Source organism: Myxocyprinus asiaticus, chromosome 11, assembly GCF_019703515.2.
Source record: "Myxocyprinus asiaticus isolate MX2 ecotype Aquarium Trade chromosome 11, UBuf_Myxa_2, whole genome shotgun sequence".
Taxonomy (NCBI): domain Eukaryota; kingdom Metazoa; phylum Chordata; class Actinopteri; order Cypriniformes; family Catostomidae; genus Myxocyprinus; species Myxocyprinus asiaticus.
This window is the reverse complement of record NC_059354.1, coordinates 4023508-4043425: the sequence shown is the minus strand read 5'-3', so window position 1 is coordinate 4043425 and position 19918 is coordinate 4023508. Positions and strand designations below refer to the sequence as shown.

At 39.3% G+C, this 19918-nt stretch overlaps 1 pseudogene; it reads left to right on the top strand.

Annotated features, from left to right (window-relative positions):
- Positions 1-2082: 2082 nt before the first annotated feature.
- On the top strand, positions 2083-18238 carry LOC127447726 (secernin-3-like; annotated as a pseudogene).
- The last annotated feature ends 1680 nt before the right edge of the window (positions 18239-19918 follow it).

The following is a 19918-nucleotide window of genomic DNA, read 5'->3' as shown; positions in this document are numbered from 1 at the left end:
GTTTGCACACCGGTTTAATGCTCAAAATGTCATTAAAACAAAAGCTAATGCTCTCCGACGAAAAACATCAAACGTCACAGGAAGTGGCGCTTCATTAAGTCACTAGAGTGATGGGCGGGTCTCCAAACAGCACATCCAATTTGATTGATTTTTCCTAGAGCCAACGACCAGCGGATGTAGGAATGGAAATCTCGCCTTACAGGTAAAAGAGCTTTTTCACAGACTGTGATGACGCGTTTCCACCTAGCAAACCTTTTATATATATGATCATTTTTTTAAATATTGAGTGTAAGTTTATAACATTATGCTTTGTGTTATATTACCCTGGAATTAGTTTTAAAAAACGAATTACCACAGCTGCGAGGGGGATTCTATTACAGCTGCTGAGAGAGTGACAGTAAATTTGTCATCTTCTCCCATCCACTGCTCTCTATGTATTAATTTTTTCTGGAAAGTCAATCAAATGTAATAGTGGATTTTTTCTTTTGCTCTTGGAGCAAAAGGGTAAGTGAAAATAATATCTCCCATTCACTCCCATTCACCACTGTCGAAGTTTACCCTGCAAACGTTTACTTCCGCGTTCCAAAACCTGGAGTGTGAAAAGGTCTATCACCTTTTACATATGGACTTCGCTAAATCGAATATGCGCGTGCACAGTAACTGAACCAGCCTGTAGTCAATAGCCAAAGTTCCTATCAAGGCAAGACAGTTCACTCGGCAGGGTGGACATCTATTTCTAAGGATACCAGCTAATGCATATTGGGTGTTCTAGAGTTGATTGACAGGCTATGCCTGTATCTAAAAGGTGATTGCTCGTTTACCTGTAAGCAAGTTATTTCTAGCAAGTAAGTCCACTGTAGGCCATCTTTGGAATGCTCTCAGGAGGCTATTTCCAGTCATGAAAGTGCAGCTCCTATCTACTTGAATGGAGATAGACCAAAGTCTCGAAAACTGTTGGTCAAGATTACGATCAGAGAACATATACCAAATCAGCAATAAAAATCTGACAATACTGGAATCATAAATTGTGATTCTTTGCCTCATATTATGCTAAAAAATCAAATTTTCCCAGCTTGTATAGCTAATGCACATGTGCGTTCTAGAGCTGATTTACAGGCAATGTCTGCATCTAAAAGGCTCTTTAAACTGTAAGGCAGGACTTCCTTTCTACATCCGTTGACTGTTGGGCACTCCAATTTCTCCCATTCATTTTAATAGAAGTGTCCCGTCTCTGCTAAATAGTCTCCGTCTGAGCTAACGAAGCACACTTTGTGATACCACTATTGTCAGATTTTACTGTTGATTTCAAATTATGATCTTTGAAGTACGTAGGAGCTGTACTTTTATGCCGCTTGTTTACATTAAAAATAGCTGCCCAGCCTGCCAGGGAGTATTCCAAAGATGGCCGCCGAGTGGACTGACTTGTCTTAAAAGGGACTTTGTAAAGGCTTGCGCAGAAGGGCTCTGATTGACGTACTAGCGTATCCAATGAACACCTGCCTTTCTCCTGTCGCCCCGCCCACTCATCCACTGATTTTACAGACATGTGCATGGACTGGAGTCATGGATCAGACCACCTGCGCTGATTGTCATACGATTAGAAATCTGATTTACTTGCATGCAGGTTTGTGTCAAAGTCTGCAGTCAGTTTTGTTTACTGAGAAAGGAAAAAGAAAGTATACAGATGTAGAACCTCATCAAATAGAGCAGTCACTTCTCTTCAAGGTCAATCCTATGAATTAAGTCATGTATGTAGTGTGCGAGTGTAAGAATTACTGCTAATATTTGTATCGTCTTTACGAACCTTGACATTTTCACAGCCTATGCACTTCATGAGTAATTTTGTTGACAATTCCTAACTCATGACATATGTTATCTAGAGGTAAAGACACTAAAGTTATGCTAAAACCTGTTTTGTACTAAATACATGTTCTTGATCCAGCATCAGTGGTAGATTTTGTGCAGATAAACATGCTCTAATTCCTTGCTACACTGATATTTATGAATCAATGTATGTAGTAACTCCTTAAACCACAGATATTACTGAGTATTACTGAGGTTTATGCTTTCCATTATGCATGAATGAAGATATTTCAGCATGTCTTCGGAAAGAACTCTGACAGACACTGAAATGAAGTCCAAGAGGTGGTCTACTTCCCCACCAAGGACCACGGACTCTGAGAAAAAGTGGAGGTATCTTAAGAAGCTCTGACACAGCTCTTTTCTCCTCCAAAGGCTTCAACTAAGTAGTTCACATATGATTGTGGGCCAAGATCTGATAATCAAGCATAAGAGCACATTTGTTGGCCATTCTCTCATTTAGGTTTGTCTTAAAGCATTAATTCACCCAAAAATAATTATTTACTCGCCCTTATGTTGTTTCAAACCTGACTTTTTCTTCCTTCCATGGAGCACTAGAGGAGATGTTAGGCACAATGACAGCCTCTCAGTCACTATTGACTTACATTGTATGGAAAAATGATGCAATGGAAGTGAATGGTGACAGACAAATATACATAACTAACATAATGGGCTTGGAACAACACAAGGCTGAGTACATCTTCCATTGTAATTGCCTCACTGTAACCTCGATTATTCCTTTTTTTAAAAAAAAGAAATGGAGGGACGTGTCAAAATTAATTCAATCATCATTATACCACAAATTCTGTCAATTGAGCTTAACTTGTGTTGAACCCAGAATATTCCTTTAAATATCATGTCAATCTAATATCACGCAGAGACAGAGGTGTGTAAAAGAAAAGTGTAAATAAAAAAACTTAAGTAAATAAACTTTATTAAATAATTGTGTTTAAGTCACCAGCTCAGAAGAAATCCATTCAGCACGCGCTCACAGACTGAGTTCAACAGCTGCACTCTCGCGCATGATCTCATTATAAACAACAAGGTGTAGAAACTATGTAATTAAGACATTTATTGTGCAGTGTAGTTATCTTCATTTATAAAAAACTCAGTCAGTGAGTTCACGCTGAACAGAACACAGTTCTTAGCTTGTTTGGGATGTGTAGCTAGCTACATAAATAAAATGGCCTGGAATAAATTTATATTAATCAATATTTTTAATAGCGATTACAATATAAATGGAAACAATCTTCAGTTATGATTTTAGTCATAATCGTGTAGCCCTACTCTGCCAACAATTTATAAGAATACTGGCCACTCCTGCCTACACCTGCCACAATGTAACAAGCTTATTGTGTCCCATGGCTACCACCAGAAAAGTCATGGCCTCTACATGCCAGTTATAACCATAAATCACTAATAATTGCTTTGTGTTGTTAGACCATAGTTCTTGAACTTACATTCATGTGATGACACAGAAGCAGAAGTACCTGCAAATTCACAGTAATGGTGAAGATGCCATGAAAACTAGTGGTTGAAATAATTATCACATTTAGTACTCTGGTAATACACTGTGGTCTTGACTAAGACCATAAGCCAAGACCCAGATCTAGACCAAGACTATGTGTTGAAACGCAGACCCAGACACTGAGTAATGAGATCCAGACCAAGACCGTGTTTATGTGGTTTATGTGGACCGTGTTTATTCTCAAGAGGTCTCGAGACCAAGACCACAAGATCAACAATCCAACTTTGCTCTGAGATGGAATTCTGATTAAAGACTGCAGAATATTCATGTGCTTTTAGGGTAAACCTTTACAGAAATGTTCCTTTTATTAAGGATTTATTAAGTGGTTCCTTAATGACTAATAAGTCATTTACAAATGCATTATAAACCATTTATATGCAGTTTTAGCAACATGCATTAAAAGGGCAACTTTCACCCAGTACTTGCTAAATAGTGAGCATTTTAACTTTCATGACATAAATGCTTAACACTTATTCGTACTTATTTTAATCAAAAACATAAAATGCCCTTTTTCGTGATACTTCCAAGTGTTTGTGCCATTAAACCAGATGCTATAAATTTATCAACAGTTTAAATAACTTACTCAGCATTACAGTAGTTGCCCTTAAAAATGAAATAAAAATTGGTAACACTTTACATGAGTTCCCTTTGCTAAGGCTTTATACAGGGGTTTATTAATGACTAATAAGTAATTTACAAATGCATTATAAATCATTGATATGCAGTTATAATAACATTATAAATAAAAAGGGCAACTTTTATACAATACTTGCCAAATAGTGAGCATTTTAACTTGTTATAAATGCTTAATAAATACACTAATTCACACTAATCAAAAACACAAAATGCATTGGTGCATTGTCATAATGCAGCAAAAATAGTCTATTACAGTGAGATTAAAAGGAGGGATTTTGTCATTTTGTATTTATATTCATGACTGTAATGTCTTTCTTGTGTTGTCACTTTTCTTGTCATTTTGATGTCAAAAGAATGATTTTAACTAGTCCTATTGACCTAAAGTCCTCTGCAAGTTTTCAGCTCTTCATGCTCATTCACAGTATATATCATATAATAAAGCCTGATGACCATTAAACCATACTGAACTATGAACATATGAACATACTGTACATAGGTACTAATGTAAGCAACTCTTCATATGTGCTTCATATGTGTTCACTTTACATTAATGTACATTTTCATAGATTACTATGAATAAGTGTTATTAAGCTTTTATAACATGCAAGGTCAAATATTAAAGTCACCCTTTTAATTTATGTTGTTATAACTGCATATCAATAATTTGTAATGCATTTGAAAATTACTTATTAGTCATTAATAAAACCCTTTATAAACCCTTAACAAAGGGAACATTAATGTAACGTGTTAAGAGTTTTTTGTTTTGTTATTTCGCCTTTTTATCTGATCAGTGTACATATATCGAGATTGAGCAGGCAGCTCACACATACGGTATGCAGTTGTGCTAAGTCGACCCGCCTGGTTGTGGGGGGCAGAAATGGGGGCAATCAAGCAGCAGGTGTGCATCAGGAATGAGGCGGTGTGGGGCAGAGTGAGCAGGGGTGGGGAAGAAGCTTTCCTGGGCATGGATCTTGTCAGGTGATCAAGCAATTGAATATTAAATTTCCTGTCCCTGTTGCTGACGGCATGCTGCATGAGTGTTTGTAGCCTGCTAGCCTGCTTAGCATTGCTTATTCTTATTCTCATATGTTCGTCATTTTATCCTTTGCCATTTTACCACGTGTTTCGGATTTTTCCGCTTTTCTACTGTTTCATCTGTGTATTTTACCTTTTGCTGCTGGCGCCTAGCTCGAGTCTGTGTTTGTAGCTTGCTAGCTTTTTTTTGCATCGCTTATCTCTCTGTTTTCAGCTTTTAATCCTTAACATCTGCCATTTTTCAGCGCGCATCAGGTTTTCCCCCACATTATTCTCTTATCGCGATTCAACTGCATGCATTTTCCGCGTGCATCCGCTTTCTATTTTTATCACGATTAAACTGCGTGCATTTTACAGCAAGCACCCATTTTTCTCCTCTGTGTTACACGGATTATTGCATCGATCTCAAAGCACCGCTTATCAAGAACAACCATAACAACAAACAATTGCATGAGGGATTCACATCAATCTCAAACACTCACCGCTCAGCAACAACAAACAACAACAATCAATTGCGGTAAGTCATGGCATCCGCTCATGTTATTTCTTCCTGCATTGCACGTCACATGTTTACAATAGCTTCATCCATCAGCAGTGAGGGATTCACATGTGATAAATGTAAGGAATTAGTCAGGCTGATGGAGAAGTTTAATGAGTTAGAGACACGCATCCGAACGCTAGTGGAGGTCAATGAGAAAGAGAACCGGTAGATACTGTTTTGGATGCGGGCAGTACAGAGAGCAACACACACACTTTGGTTCCGGCTGTAGAGCCCCTGCAGCAGGGCGTTTGGGTGACGTCTCGGCGGCATACTCGCTCAGCAAAGCGACACCACTCTGCCGTTCCTGTTAGGGTTTCCAATTGATACTCCCCAATCAGTGATGCACCCACTGAGAATCATGTTGAAAGAGCCCTTGTTATTGGTGATTCTATTGATAGGAACATGGAAATAGAGACTCCAGCCACTATTGTTAAATGCATTTCGGGTGCCAGAGCGTCTGACATCAGATCAAATTTACAAGTGCTGGCTACTGCTAACTGTAGATTTAAACGTAGGCACTAATGATGTCCGGTTTCGCCAGTCGGAAATCACTAGAGATAATGTTAAAGAGGTGTGTGAATTTGCAAAAATTATGTCAGACACTGTAATATGCTCTGGCCCCTTCCCTGCTCGTCGTGGTGACGAGGTTTATAGTAGATTAGTGTCACTGAATGGCTGGATGTCTGAGTGGTGTCTGGAGAATAGAATAGGATTTATAGACAATTGGAAGAGCTTTTGGGGTAGACCTGACCTGCTAAAGAGAGACGGACTCCATTAATCCAGGGAAGGTGCCGCTCTCCTCTCTAGTAATTTGGCTCATAGTCTTAATAATGATAGTATTTGACTAACTGGGGCCTAGGTCAGGAAGCAGACAAACTGGTTAATCCGAACGTCTGCTAGCTGCCTTGAGAAGTCACTCAGGTCACATAAACTACAACACATAGAGACTGTATCACCAAGATATCACATAGAGACTGCGTCTGTTCCCTGAACTACCAAACACAAAACTCTCACTAAATCATTTAGAAAAAATTTGATTAAGGTCAAACTTGAACAAAACAAAACAAAAAAATTAAACATAAACATCATATGAAGGTAGGGCTACTAAACATTAGATCTCTTTCTACCAAAGCACTAATTGTAAATTAAATTATTACAGATCATAGTTTGGATGTGCTCTGTTTGACTGAAACCTGGCTCAAACCGGATGAATATATTCGTTTAAACGAATCTACTCCCCCAGATTATTGTTATAAAAATGAGCATCATCTGAAGGGTTGAGGAGGAGGTGTTGCTACAATTTACAGTGACGTTTTTGGTGTTACTCAGAGGACAGGATATAAATTTAAGTCTTTTGAACTAATAATGCTTAATGTGACACCATCAGATATAAATAAAAAACTCTGTCATCTTTTACCCTTGCTACAGTATATAGATCACCTGGGCCTTATTCTGATTTCCTTGGTGAATTTGCAAATTTTTTATCAGATCTTGTAGTTACTGCAATGCAGCTGCATTTCACTTCTAGTGCTTTTAGATCTTAGTGCTGCATTCGACACGATAGATCACGACATTCTCTTAAATAGGCTAGAGAATTATGTTGGCATTTGTGGAGTTGCATTAGCATGGTTTAGGTCCTATTTAGCAGACCGCTACCACATTGTCTATGTAAATAAGGAATTGTCAAACCAAACAAAAGTAAAGAATGGAGTGCCACAGGGATCAGTTTTAGGGCCTCTGCTTTTCTCCTTGTATATGCTTCCCCTGGGAGATATTATCAGGAATCGTGAAATAAGTTTCCACTGTTATGCCGACGATACCCAACTTTATATTTCTTCAAAACCTGATGAGATTCACAATTCTCCAAATTAGCGGAGTGTATCAATGAAATAAAAGATTGGATGACCAGAAATTTCCTTCTACTCAATTCCGACAAAACAGAGGTACTAATTATTGGACCAAAAACCTCTAAAAATAAGCCACTAAAATATAATTTGACTCTCGATGAATGTACTGTTACATCGTCTTCAACAGCGAAGAACTGTCCTTTGAAAATCAAATTACCAATGTTTGTAGAACAGCGTTCTTCCACCTAAGAAATATCGCTAAATTACGACACATGCTCTCTTTTGCTGATGTGGAAAAACTAATTCATGCATTCATGACCTCAAAACTAGATTATTGTAATGCATTACTGAGAGGATGTCCAGCAAGATTAATAAATAAACTTCAATTGGTTCAAAATGCAGCAGCCAGAGTGCTGACTAGAACCAAGAAACATGATCATATTAGCCCCATTTTATCATTGTTACATTGGCTACCTGTTAAATTTTGTATTAATTTTAAAATTCTGTTAACTATGTACAAAGCTTTGAATGGTCTAGCTCCGCAGTAATTAAGTGACCTTCAACCACCCTATATTCCATTTTGATCGCAAAATTCTGGCCTGTTAATAGTTCCTAGAATATCAAAATCCACAAAAGGAGGTAGATCCTTTTCATATTTATCTCCTAAACTATGAAATAGTCTCCCTAACACTGTTCAAGATGCAGACACACTCACTCAGTTTAAGACTAAACTAAAGACTCATCTATTTAGCCAGGCATACACCTAATTTATCCTTTAGCTCACAATTAGGCTGCTTTAGTTAGGTCTGCCAGAACCAGAAACCAGAATCATTGATCGTGATCTATAACTCTGCAATAAATTGAATGGCATCTATGCTAATATTATTCTATTTGTTTCCCTGTCTCAACCTTGGGACTCCTATCCTGAGGTCACCAGAACCGGCTGGATCCAGCTCCATTCCTGCTTCGTGTTGGACTCCACTTCTACATGTTGCTAAGTGATGATGACTAATAGCAGCCGGTGCCAGCCAAACATCACTTCAGTCTATTACGATGGACTTCAGAGGATGAATTCATGGGATACTTCATATGCCATTGCCTGAACCTTGGATTTAGGATAGACCTCACCGAAATTACCGGCCAGGTTGAACTGCGATGCACCTAACTGATTTCTGCCTACATCACCTCGGTCAAATGATGGACAACACTCTTGAAATGGAATACATAGACTATCAATTAATTGCCAACAAAACCCTTCATCAGCCAACTAACAAGGACAATTGCATCTATGTGAACTTCTGCAGTTAATCCAGGATGGACTTCAAAGACATTAGTCATTCATCTTACAGTTCATACAAAATCTTTGTTTAAACACTGACCCTTAACACTTACTTAGTTTCATAACTTTAAACCATGACTTGCATTATACATCAGTAATATTGGCATTATATTCATGATGTTAGCCAGAGGGGAACTGGCCCCACAGTGTGCTTGGTTGTTTTTCTCCATTAACCAACATCTTATGGAGTTTTGTGTTCCTTGCCACAGTCGCCTTCAGCTTGCTCACTGGAGTTATAAATACAATTATTATTTAATTACTTATTTTTAAACACAATTCACAATCGTATTTAATCAAACTACACAATGATGACTCTAAGACATTATAGATATTACAGTTTCATTTTCTGTTAATACATGATCTTCTGTAAAGCTGCTTTGAAATGATGTGTTGTGAAAGGCGCTATACAAATAAAAATGACTTGACAATAAAGCAATTCATTTTCAGCATTAATTTTATTCAGCAAAGGTAATTGACCAGCTGTTCAGATGAAAAAATTATGCAAAGCAATGCAATTTGAAAGTGTCCGATTCATTCTTCATGTTAGTATGGTGGTAAAGCATGTGTGGTGGTGTGGCATAAGAAGTGTCTGAATACCGATACTTTTCCCAGACCACTCTGTTTTGAATGTATGTAGGCTGGCTCTGGAGAGGGCCAACACTGCTGAACGTGCAGTAGATGTTATAGCAGAACTACTGGAAAAATACATCCAGGGAGGGAACTGTACAGAGGATGAGTGTGGATTTACGTACCATAACAGCTTTCTCATATCAGACCGTGTAGAGGCCTGGGTACTAGGGACGGCTGGGAAATAATGGGAAGCAGAGAGGGTCGAGGGTAAATATACAATCTGATCTTGGATGGGAGGCCAAGATTCTGTAAAATAATATTGTTGATGCTGTACAATGACAATAAAGAGCTTGTATTGAAATTAACTATTTAAAAAGATACTGTTTCTCTCTATTAAGCCGGCTACCGCAACATCTCCAATCAGTACTCCATCACCACTAAGATGGATAAGGAGCACCCTGGTTTGAGGGACTATGCCCGAGAGCAGGGCTGGTGAGATGGACAGACTCAGTTCAGTTTTGCTGAGATGTACTTCCAATCTACAGCCTGAATCGAGGCTGCTGGCGGCAGATACTGTGAGGGCTTAAGAAAAACGAAGGTCAGTTTGGTGGTATTGATAATTATCATCAGATTCATGCAAAGTAATAATCGCTCCATTCACACATTCATGACTATGAGTCTGACTGTGTGAGCTGCCTTATTGTCTACTGAGTACAGAGGCAGCTGACTTGTAAAGCATCATCCTAAAAGTCCCTGCATGCTTCCTACAAAATCAAAGAACGTACGGCCAAACAACAAAATCTGGCCAAACAAAAGAAGGTGTTTTTGTGTTCGATTCAATGGCTTGTAGTAGCTCTATCATTCGCGTAGAGACATTTTCCAAGAACATGTCATTTTTTTGTTTAATTATTCAACAAAAGGAATCAAATCTACTTAAATACTCTTAAGTGCTCATTCACAGAGTCTGCAGGCAAAAGCCATTCACACATCTGCCCAAAGACATTCCTATCATCATTCTTTTGTCTGTATTCTACCCATTAGCACTCTTTTATACACCCATATTTGGCAGTAGTGTCAGTATCATCATAAAACACAATAACAAAGTGTAACCGGCACATATTATGGCCACGTATAGCATGTTAGCGCTTTAGCGCCATGAATGCAAAAGGTAAATATGACAAATTACACAATATATACTATATTTATGTTACTTTAAATCATCATCGAGTGATTAAAACAGCTTCTTTTACTGATCTCCTGTGAATTATATTCATATTATGAGGCATGAAGTCATTGATGACACATTTTAATGGCATATTACTTGATGTTTTAGTTGTAGTCTTGAGCGTCCTCATAATTAAATATACCTCTAAACGCCTCCCGCAACGGTGTGGCCGGTGTCTGAATGTTCACAAACAGTATGTTGTTGCTCAGCTGTTTCAAAAAGTCTCTGTTTTCGGTGGAGGAAAACGCCGTTCGAGTGTGGATGAGTGGCGTAAACATAGCAAAATCAATGCCTTTTCAAATTAAAATGGATTTGTGTGGATGTGGTCTTTAAGACCATTCAGAACAAACATATTATTGCGAAAAAAAAAATATATAAAAAAAAAAAAATAGGAGCAGCACAACGAATAGAACAGAATGCAGTTGTCTCGAGACACGTTGACGTTCTTTTCATCTAGACACGGCATCTAAAAAACATGCCATTCCTGCCCGAGATGCTGAAAACACACCATGACATTCGTCTAGTGCATGTTTACATAAAAAATATAGCACAACAGAAAAACAACGCAGATGGAAGCAAAAACATGTTCGGTGTGAATGGTCACTGAGATTGTAGCATAACAGAGTGCTTCTCTTAAAGCCATCAGTCCTCATTATTTCAATGTAATTTTTTTTTTTTAATGTAATTTTCTGAACAGAATTTCTGGTGAAGAACTACACTACCCATGATCCATCAGAAAAAGATACACTAATAAGAAAATTGCAGCTAACAAACTGTGTCAAACAAGCGCTGCAGTGACCGCCCACTAGCATGATGCACTGTGATCGAGTCGCTCTGCCTACACTCTCAAACTACTTACAGTGTAATAAAGTATTTTTTCACATTTTGTTATGTTGCAGCCTTACTCTAAAATGTTTTAAATTATTTTATTTTTTTCACATCAATCTACACTCCATACCCTATAATGACAAAGCAAAAACCAGATTTTTGATGCAAATTTATTAAAAAGAAAAAACTGAAATATCATATTTAGTATTCAAAATATTCAGACCCTTTGCTATGACACTTGAAATTTAGTTCAGGTGCATCCCATTTCTCTAGATCATCTTTGAGATGTTTCTACACTTTGATTGGAGTCCACCTGTGGCAAATACAATTGACTGGACATGATTTGGAAAAGCACACAACCTTCTATGTAAGGTCTCACAGCTAAAAATGCATATCAAAGCAAAAACCAAGCCAAGAGGTCAAAGGAACTGCCTGTAGAGCTCAGAGAAAGGATTGTGTCAAGGCACAGATCTGGGGAAGGCTACAAAAAAAATTTGGCTGCATTGAAGGTTCCCAAGAGCACAGTGGCCTCCATAATTCTTAAATGGAGGTTTGGAACACCAGGACTCTTCCTAGAGCTGGCCGCCTGGCCAAACTGAGCAATTGGGGGAGAAGGGCCTTGGTAAGAGAGGTGATCAAGAACCCGATGGTCACTCTGGTTGAGCTCCAGAGATCATGTGTGGACATGGGAGAATCTTGCAGAAGGACAACCATCACTGCAACACTCCACCGATCTGGGCTTTATGGCAGAGTGGCCAGACGGAAGCCTCTCTTCTGTGCAAGACACATGAAAGCCCACTTGGAATTTGTAAAAAAAGCACCTAAAGGACTATCAAAATGATGAAACGAAGACTGAACTCTTTGGCCTCAATTCCAAACATCATGTCTGGAGGAAACCAGGCACCGCTCATCACCTGCACAATACCATTCCAACGGTGAATCATGGTGGTGGTAGCATCATGCTGTGGGGGTGTTTTTCAGTGGCAGGGACTGGGGGACTGGTCAGGGTTGAAGGAAAGCTGAACACAGCAAAATACAGAGATATCCTTAATGAAAACCTGGTCCAGAGTGCTCAGGACCACAGACTGGGCCGAAGGTTCATTATCCAACAGGACAAAGACGTTAATCACACAGCCAAGACAACACAAGTATGGCTTAGGGACAACTCTGTGAATGTACTTGAGTGGCCTAGCCATAGCCCGGACTTGAACCCAATCGAACATCTCTGGAGAGATCTAAAAATGGCTGTCCACTAACAGTCCCCATCCAACCCGACAGAGCTTGAGAGGATCTGCAGAGAAGAATGGCAGAAAATCCCCAAATCCATTTGTGCAAACATTGTCGCGTCATACCCAAAAAGACTTGAGGCTGTAATCGCTGCCAAAGGTGCTTCAATTAAGTACTGGGTTAAGGATCTGAATACTTATGTCAGTGATATTTCAGTTTTTTCTTTTTAATAAATTTATACTTATCAAAAATGTTTTTTTTGCTTTGTCATTATGGGGTATGGAGTGTAGATTGAAGTGAATTTCTTTTTAAAAAGCATTTTAGCTTAAGGCTGCAACATAACAAAATGTGAAAAAAATGTATGGGGTCTGAATACTTAATGAATGCACTGTATATATTTGTAAATATCTGAATATTTTGCAATAAATGTAAAATACATTGTTTCTATGCTTATAATCAATAAATCAATAGTTTTAAATTTGATTAAGTCATTCACAGTGCTTCATGGTATTGTAGTTCATTCACTCATTTAATACATTATGTACACAGTCTTGTATCTTTATCTTTTTTGCTTCAAATCAAAGTTTGTAATGTTGTGATTTACCCTGAAGCTGATTAGTTTGGTTCATGGCTCATTTATGAAGGATTTTATGAAATTCCTATGGAAGAAATGAATGGGAAAAATACTTCTGGCACTCTATATTGCTGGCTAACTTTTGGAACAGCCTTTGCATTGGGAGTCTGTCTATGATGCCTTAAAATTCCACCTCTGTAGACAGCTCACTAGGTTTTGGGAACAGATTGCATATATTTGGTTCATTGTTCAGTACATCACTGTTTAATATTATAGAACACTGGGAAATAGTCTATTACTGCTTCATGTCATTTTAAATTCACACTTCATTAATCAGGTAAATTATATAATTTTACATCCAGGCCACAACACAGCAGAAACCATGATGGACATTTTGAGGGATAAGGAGAGTGGCATAAACATAGAGGGCATGTTCATAACCACAGAAAGTATGGTGTCAGTGGTTCCTAAAGACCCGTCACTGCCGGGTGTCCACTTCTTTACTGCTTCACCAGACCCAGAAAGGTACGCTCATAGTAAAGAAAAAACTGTACAGGTGTTTTCTAATGTAAACCAGCAGCAACCTTAGCAACCAGTTTTGAATGGGCAAACATCTTTCACATTCTCTTTAATTATAATGTTAGAACTAAACACAATGAAAATTCATGTAATTAATGTTTTGTGTCCACAGGGTTTTGTTTAAGCCATTTATATTTGTAATGGACAGAAAGTAGTTAAAGCATACGTGTTCTCCAATTTACGGAGAGGAGGATCCTGTCAAGAAGAAACCCCATTTCCAGAGCAAACCAAACCGCAAACCCCTTCTGTTCCTGAAACATGAGGTGGTCTCTGCCATCATTGATAGCACCAGGGTGAGGCGTTCAACATCGCAAATCAGAAATACAGAATGTTTAATCTAAAGTAATGTGTAAGATTTATAGCGGGTCAGTTTTAAATAAAGTAGGAAAGCAGCTAATTGGATTTCACAAATGAGCCCACTTTTCAGAAATTCTCATTGGTCGATGGATGCCTGTCAGAGTGTTTTGCAGTAGAAGTTGGTTGCATTCACTTTCACAAACCTTTGCATTTTACCTCAACATCCTTGCAACACACCATCCCAACTGAAATCAATAGATTTGTTTGTCTGCTTTTGTTTGTTTAGGAGAGAGGACAGAAAATTGGATAAGCAATCTATCTACAGGAGTCTGCAGTTGCGTGTAAGTGTGTTTATTTCATTGTTTTACTTTGCTGAAGAGTGGTATTCATTGCTAGAATTGTGCTGTTTGTTTACTGTCTTGAACCCACGTCGCTTATACGAAAGTTGGTGTGTGTGTGTGCTATATTGTTTTGGACTTGTCCCAGGTTACTCACTGCTAGATTTAGCGTTGATTGGCCAGTGTGTGTGTAAAACTATCGTGGTTTTTAGTGTTTACAAACAGTGCTTCACTTGTTTTAGGGTATTATTTATTGCTAAAGTGCAGCATAATTTATTTGCGGTGCACGGAAGTCGCACTTGTCACCTCGCGCGACCCTTAGTTTCGGCTGACCACGTGACTAGCTTTGTTGTGCTAAGTAGCATTAAGGTGTGTCCTGCCTTTTTCATTGAACAGCTCATTATCATCGCGTATATATTTGACTCGAATGCTGACGCAGAAGCGGCAGCGGAAGTGGTAGCCCTCGTGTAAAGCCCTCCTCATGTGAAGACCTACTTGTGTAAAGATCAGCGAGTCTACCTGTGCGCGTCCACCGAGCAAGGACACCGACAAGGTGGCACTCACCATAGCACTTAAGTATCTTGTTATTGCATCTCTTTTCCTTCTATATACTAACATGTCTACTTCACGAATAACACATGCCTTCAAGCACATCCCTGTTATCTGTTACAGACCGTTTACACGATATCGATGCAAGACCAAATGCAACCCACACAACCTACGGCCACTTTGCACTTCAGCACCTGCTCCGCTTTCTTTCTCAGTGGGACTCTGGAACTGCCAGTCAGCTGTGAACAAAGGTGACTTCATTCCAGCCTTTGCCATGCAGTCCACCCTCAGCATCCTGGCACTGACAGAAACATGGATACGTCCAGAGGATACTGCAACACCTGCTGCTCTCTCCAACAACTTCTCCTTCTCTCACACCCCTCGACTTTTTCACCACACTCTTCACTATGTAACAATACTAGTTTTGAATTCCATGCTATTACTACAATGCAACCCACAAAAATCCATGTTGTTGTCATCCATCGCCCTCCAGGTCAGCTGAAAACTTTCTTGAGGAGTTGCATGTCCTGCTGTCCTCCTTGCCGGAGGATGGTAGGCCACTTGTGGTTCTTGGTGATTTCAACATACACCAAGACAAGCCCCAGGCCACTGAATTGAATACTCTCCTGGCCTCATTTGACTTGGAAAAACTACACACCACAGCAACTCACAGATCGGGCAACCAGCTGGACCTCATCTTTACACGTAACTGTACCAACTCAAATATTCTTGTTACTCCTTTACATGTCTCTGATCACTGCTTTGTTCAATTCAACATGACACTCCCATCTACATTAAAACAGACTCCACCATTGATTTCCTTTCACCGTAACCTCTGTTCCCTCTCACCCTCTCACCTTTCCACTGCTGTCTCTACATCTTTTCCTATACAAACTGTATTTACCACGCTTAATGTAAACACTGCCACAGACACACTAAGCTCTACTTTAACAACCTGTCTAGACAACATCTGTCCTATCTCCACTAGGCCATCACGTGCTACACCACCCAGCCCCTGGCTGTCTGACGTCCTTCGTGAACATCGGACTGACCTCAGGGCAGCTGAGAGGAGATGGCAGAAATCTAAAGATCCAGCAGATCTAGGTAAATATCAGTCCCTGCTTGCAACTTTTTCAGATAATGTGAAATCTGCAAAAACCTCCTATTACCAGAACAAGATCAACAGCACCACAGACACTCACAGCTTGTTTAGAACATTCAACACACTTCTCTGCCCTCCCCCTCCACCGCCTGACACATCACTAACAGCAGATGTCTTCGCCACATTTTTTACTAATAAGGTTGCAGCCATCAGCAATACATTCTCAGCACCACACCTTGTCAAACACCTGTCTCCTGTATGCAACTCTTCTGTCTCCATGTTCTCTCCTCTGACTGACACTGAGGTCTCTAAACTCGTCCTCTCCAACCACCCCACCACCTGTTCCCTTGACCCCATTCCTTCCCACCTTCTACAGGCCATTTCTCCGTCCATCCTACCTGCACTCACACACATAATTAACACATCTCTACTTACAGGCACTTTTCCCACTACATTTAAGCAGGCTCGAGTAACCCCGCTGCTGAAGAAACCCGCACTTAATCCCACACAAATAGAACACTACAGACCAGTCTCTCTCATACCATTCATGGCAAAAACACTTGAAAGGGCAGTTTTCAATCAAATCTCTGCCTATCTCTCACAGAACAAGCTGCTGGATGACAATCAGTCAGGCTTTAAAAGTGGACACTCCACCGAGACCGCCCTGCTGTCTGTCACCGAGTCGCTGAGATGGGCAAAAGCTGAATCCAAATCATCAGTCCTGATTCTGCTGGACCTTTCTGCAGCCTTTCACACAGTCAACCATCAGATATTACTCTCTACCCTTTCCTCGATGGGCATCACAGGAACTGTACTTGACTGGTTTAATTCCTATCTCTCAGGTAGGTCCTTCAAGGTAGCCTGGAGAGGTGAGGTATCCAAGCCACATCAGCTACTTACTGGTGTACCTCAGGGATCAGTGCTTGGGCCACTTCTATTCTCTATATACACAACATCACTGGGACCCATCATTCAAGCACATGGTTTCTCTTACCACTGTTACGCTGATGACACGCAACTCTACTTCTCTTTCCAGCCCAACGACACCACAGTGACTGCTCAAATTTCTGCCTGCCTGGCGGACATCTCGGCCTGGATGAAGGAGCACCAACTGCAACTCAACCCAGCCAAGACTGAACTCCTTGTCTTTCCAGCCAACCCTGATGTTGAACATAACATCACCGCGCAGCTGGGTGCATCTACAGTAACGCCTTCCAAATCGGTCAGAAATCTAGGGGTAACCATCGACAACAGGCTAAATTTCACAGACCACATCTCAAAGACCACAAGATCATGTAGATTTACGCTCTACAATATCAGGAGGATAAGACCCTTCCTCTCTGAACATGCCACACAACTGCTTGTCCAGTCACTTGTCATAACTAGACTGGACTACTGTAACGCTCTCATTGCAGGCCTCCCTGCATGTGCAACTAGACCCCTCCAAATGATCCAGAATGCAGCAGCACGTCTGGTCTTTAAAGAACCAAAGAGAGCACATGTTACACCACTCCTTGTCTCTCTCCACTGGCTACCGGTTGATGCACGTATCAAATTCAAGGCTCTGATACTGGCATACAGAACAGTTACTGGGTCTGCTCCAGCATACCTAAAATCATTTATGCAGAGCTAAGTTCCCACTAGAAGTCTGCGGTCGGCTAAGGAACGTCGCCTTGTTGTACCAACACAAAGAGGCACCAAAACACTTTCCCGGACTTTCAGCTTCATCATACCACATTGGTGGAACGACCTTCCCAACTCCATCTGTGAAGCTGACTCACTCTCTGTCTTCAAAAAATGACTAAAAACACATATTTTCCATGAGCACTTAACCAGTCATTAATATAATGTTGCACTATTCTATTTTGAATACTATTCTGATGCTAGTGATACTTTGTAATACAGCACTTTTCATACCACTGTCTCCTAAGATGATTCGCTTATGTTTTCCTCTCTTGTAAGTCGCTTTGGATAAAAGCGTCTGCCAAATGAATAAATGAAATGAATAAATGAATGAAAATTGTACAGAACACAAGAGATCTGGAGAAGCAGATGACAGATATAGAGAAATATCTAATGGAAAGGATTAAAGACGAAACACTGCTGGTTCATCTCTTAACAAAAATTGCAGCAGAAGAGTTCAGAATTTATAGTAAAGCCTAAGTCTGTCTGACATCTTTATTGCTCAAAAATGATTAGCACTGTTTCCCAAACTAGTGGGAACTTTAATTCCCATAATCAGTTTGGCACTTCCTGTATGTTTGGATATCATTTTTAAGGGATAACATACGGTCAAGCTAGTTGTTATAGAAAGATAAATATATAGCGCTTACTACACGGCTACTAACTTCTATTGGTGTTTATTTTGTGAAAATGACCATCTGACTGCTTTTTATGCATCTTTTTGCATAAGACTACTTGCCAAATAATAAAAAAATAAAATAAAAAAAAAATGCACATGAAACATTGGTTTGAGTTGAAATTATTTTATTAGTTTGTAGAGCAGTGGTTCTCAACCTTTTTTTGATGAACAGTAGACCTACTCTAAACACATGTAAAAACAATAAATACAAAATATAAATATTTATAAGTTGTAACAAAAATTAATTATATGACCTCACTCCCCTAATGTAGCCTATGACAAATTTAATAGAGCTGAAGTAGTGATATAATCTATTTCTGCCTAAAGTACAGTTAGTGTTACTATAGTAAATTCAAGGGTGGTGATGTAGAACTCTGAGCCGAATTCAAAAGATTTCCACTTCTTGCGCTTTGCTTCTCACTGATTCTTGCAAAGCTGCAAGTTTAAGAGCTTGTGCTTTAAGAGCTTTGCACTCGTGCTGCTCTGTCCATTGAGCCATATCCATCTACAGAGCCATACAGGTGCATTATTAGCCGAGGTTGTGCCTCTGCCTGATACTTCAGATGCATCGCTAGATTTCAAAATCAGATGAACCTTGGTACAAATGCAAACCAAACTGTAAAATTAAGAACCAACTGATATACTCCAAGTCTAGATAAATGTTTTAATGCAAAGAGGAACTTGACTATAGATTTGATTATTATGACCGATAAATGCCCCCATTTGTAACCTAACTCCCCCATCTCTACTAATTTGCTCTCAGCGCCCCCTGGCATCATTTGAATGCACCCTGGGGGGCGGTACCGCCACCGTTGAGAACCCCTGTTGTAGAGAACGCACAGTGATCCGAGAAGCAGGAATGATGGCTCAGATACCCAGATAAGTGGTCTAATATGTGGATGTGCGGTTGTTACTGAGAAATATCAGACCACTAGATGGCACCATTGACAAATATGAATCGAATATTCCAGTGAGCTGTGTAATTAGATAATATAATGCCTTGTATATAAAATATTAATATAGAAAATAGCTATATGCTCAAAACGTTAACACTTAATACTAGAATGAGTATTTCAGTCTTTGCTCTCTAGACAAGTTTTTGTTAGTCACATACACTGGCATCTTACAGTACATAGATTTTAATTGCTGTATATTTTTCTGTGTCTTTCAAAGATCTAAAATGTGAAGTTCAAATTGTGTTTGTCATGCAGGGTTTGTACAGATGCTTCAAAATTAATTTAAAGGACTTTCAAGGACTTTTCAAGCACATTTTTATTTATTTTCAAGGACTATGCTCGAGATGTCATTAAAACAAATTCTTTTTGTTAATTTTAAATAAAAATATTTTAATCATACAGTTAATTAATTTTTATAAAACACCACTAATTACAAGTACAACAATGAGCATCTTTAACGACATATTCTCACAGTAACAATTCTTGGTTCATTCATGATGAAATTGATGTGCAGTTGTAGTGTGC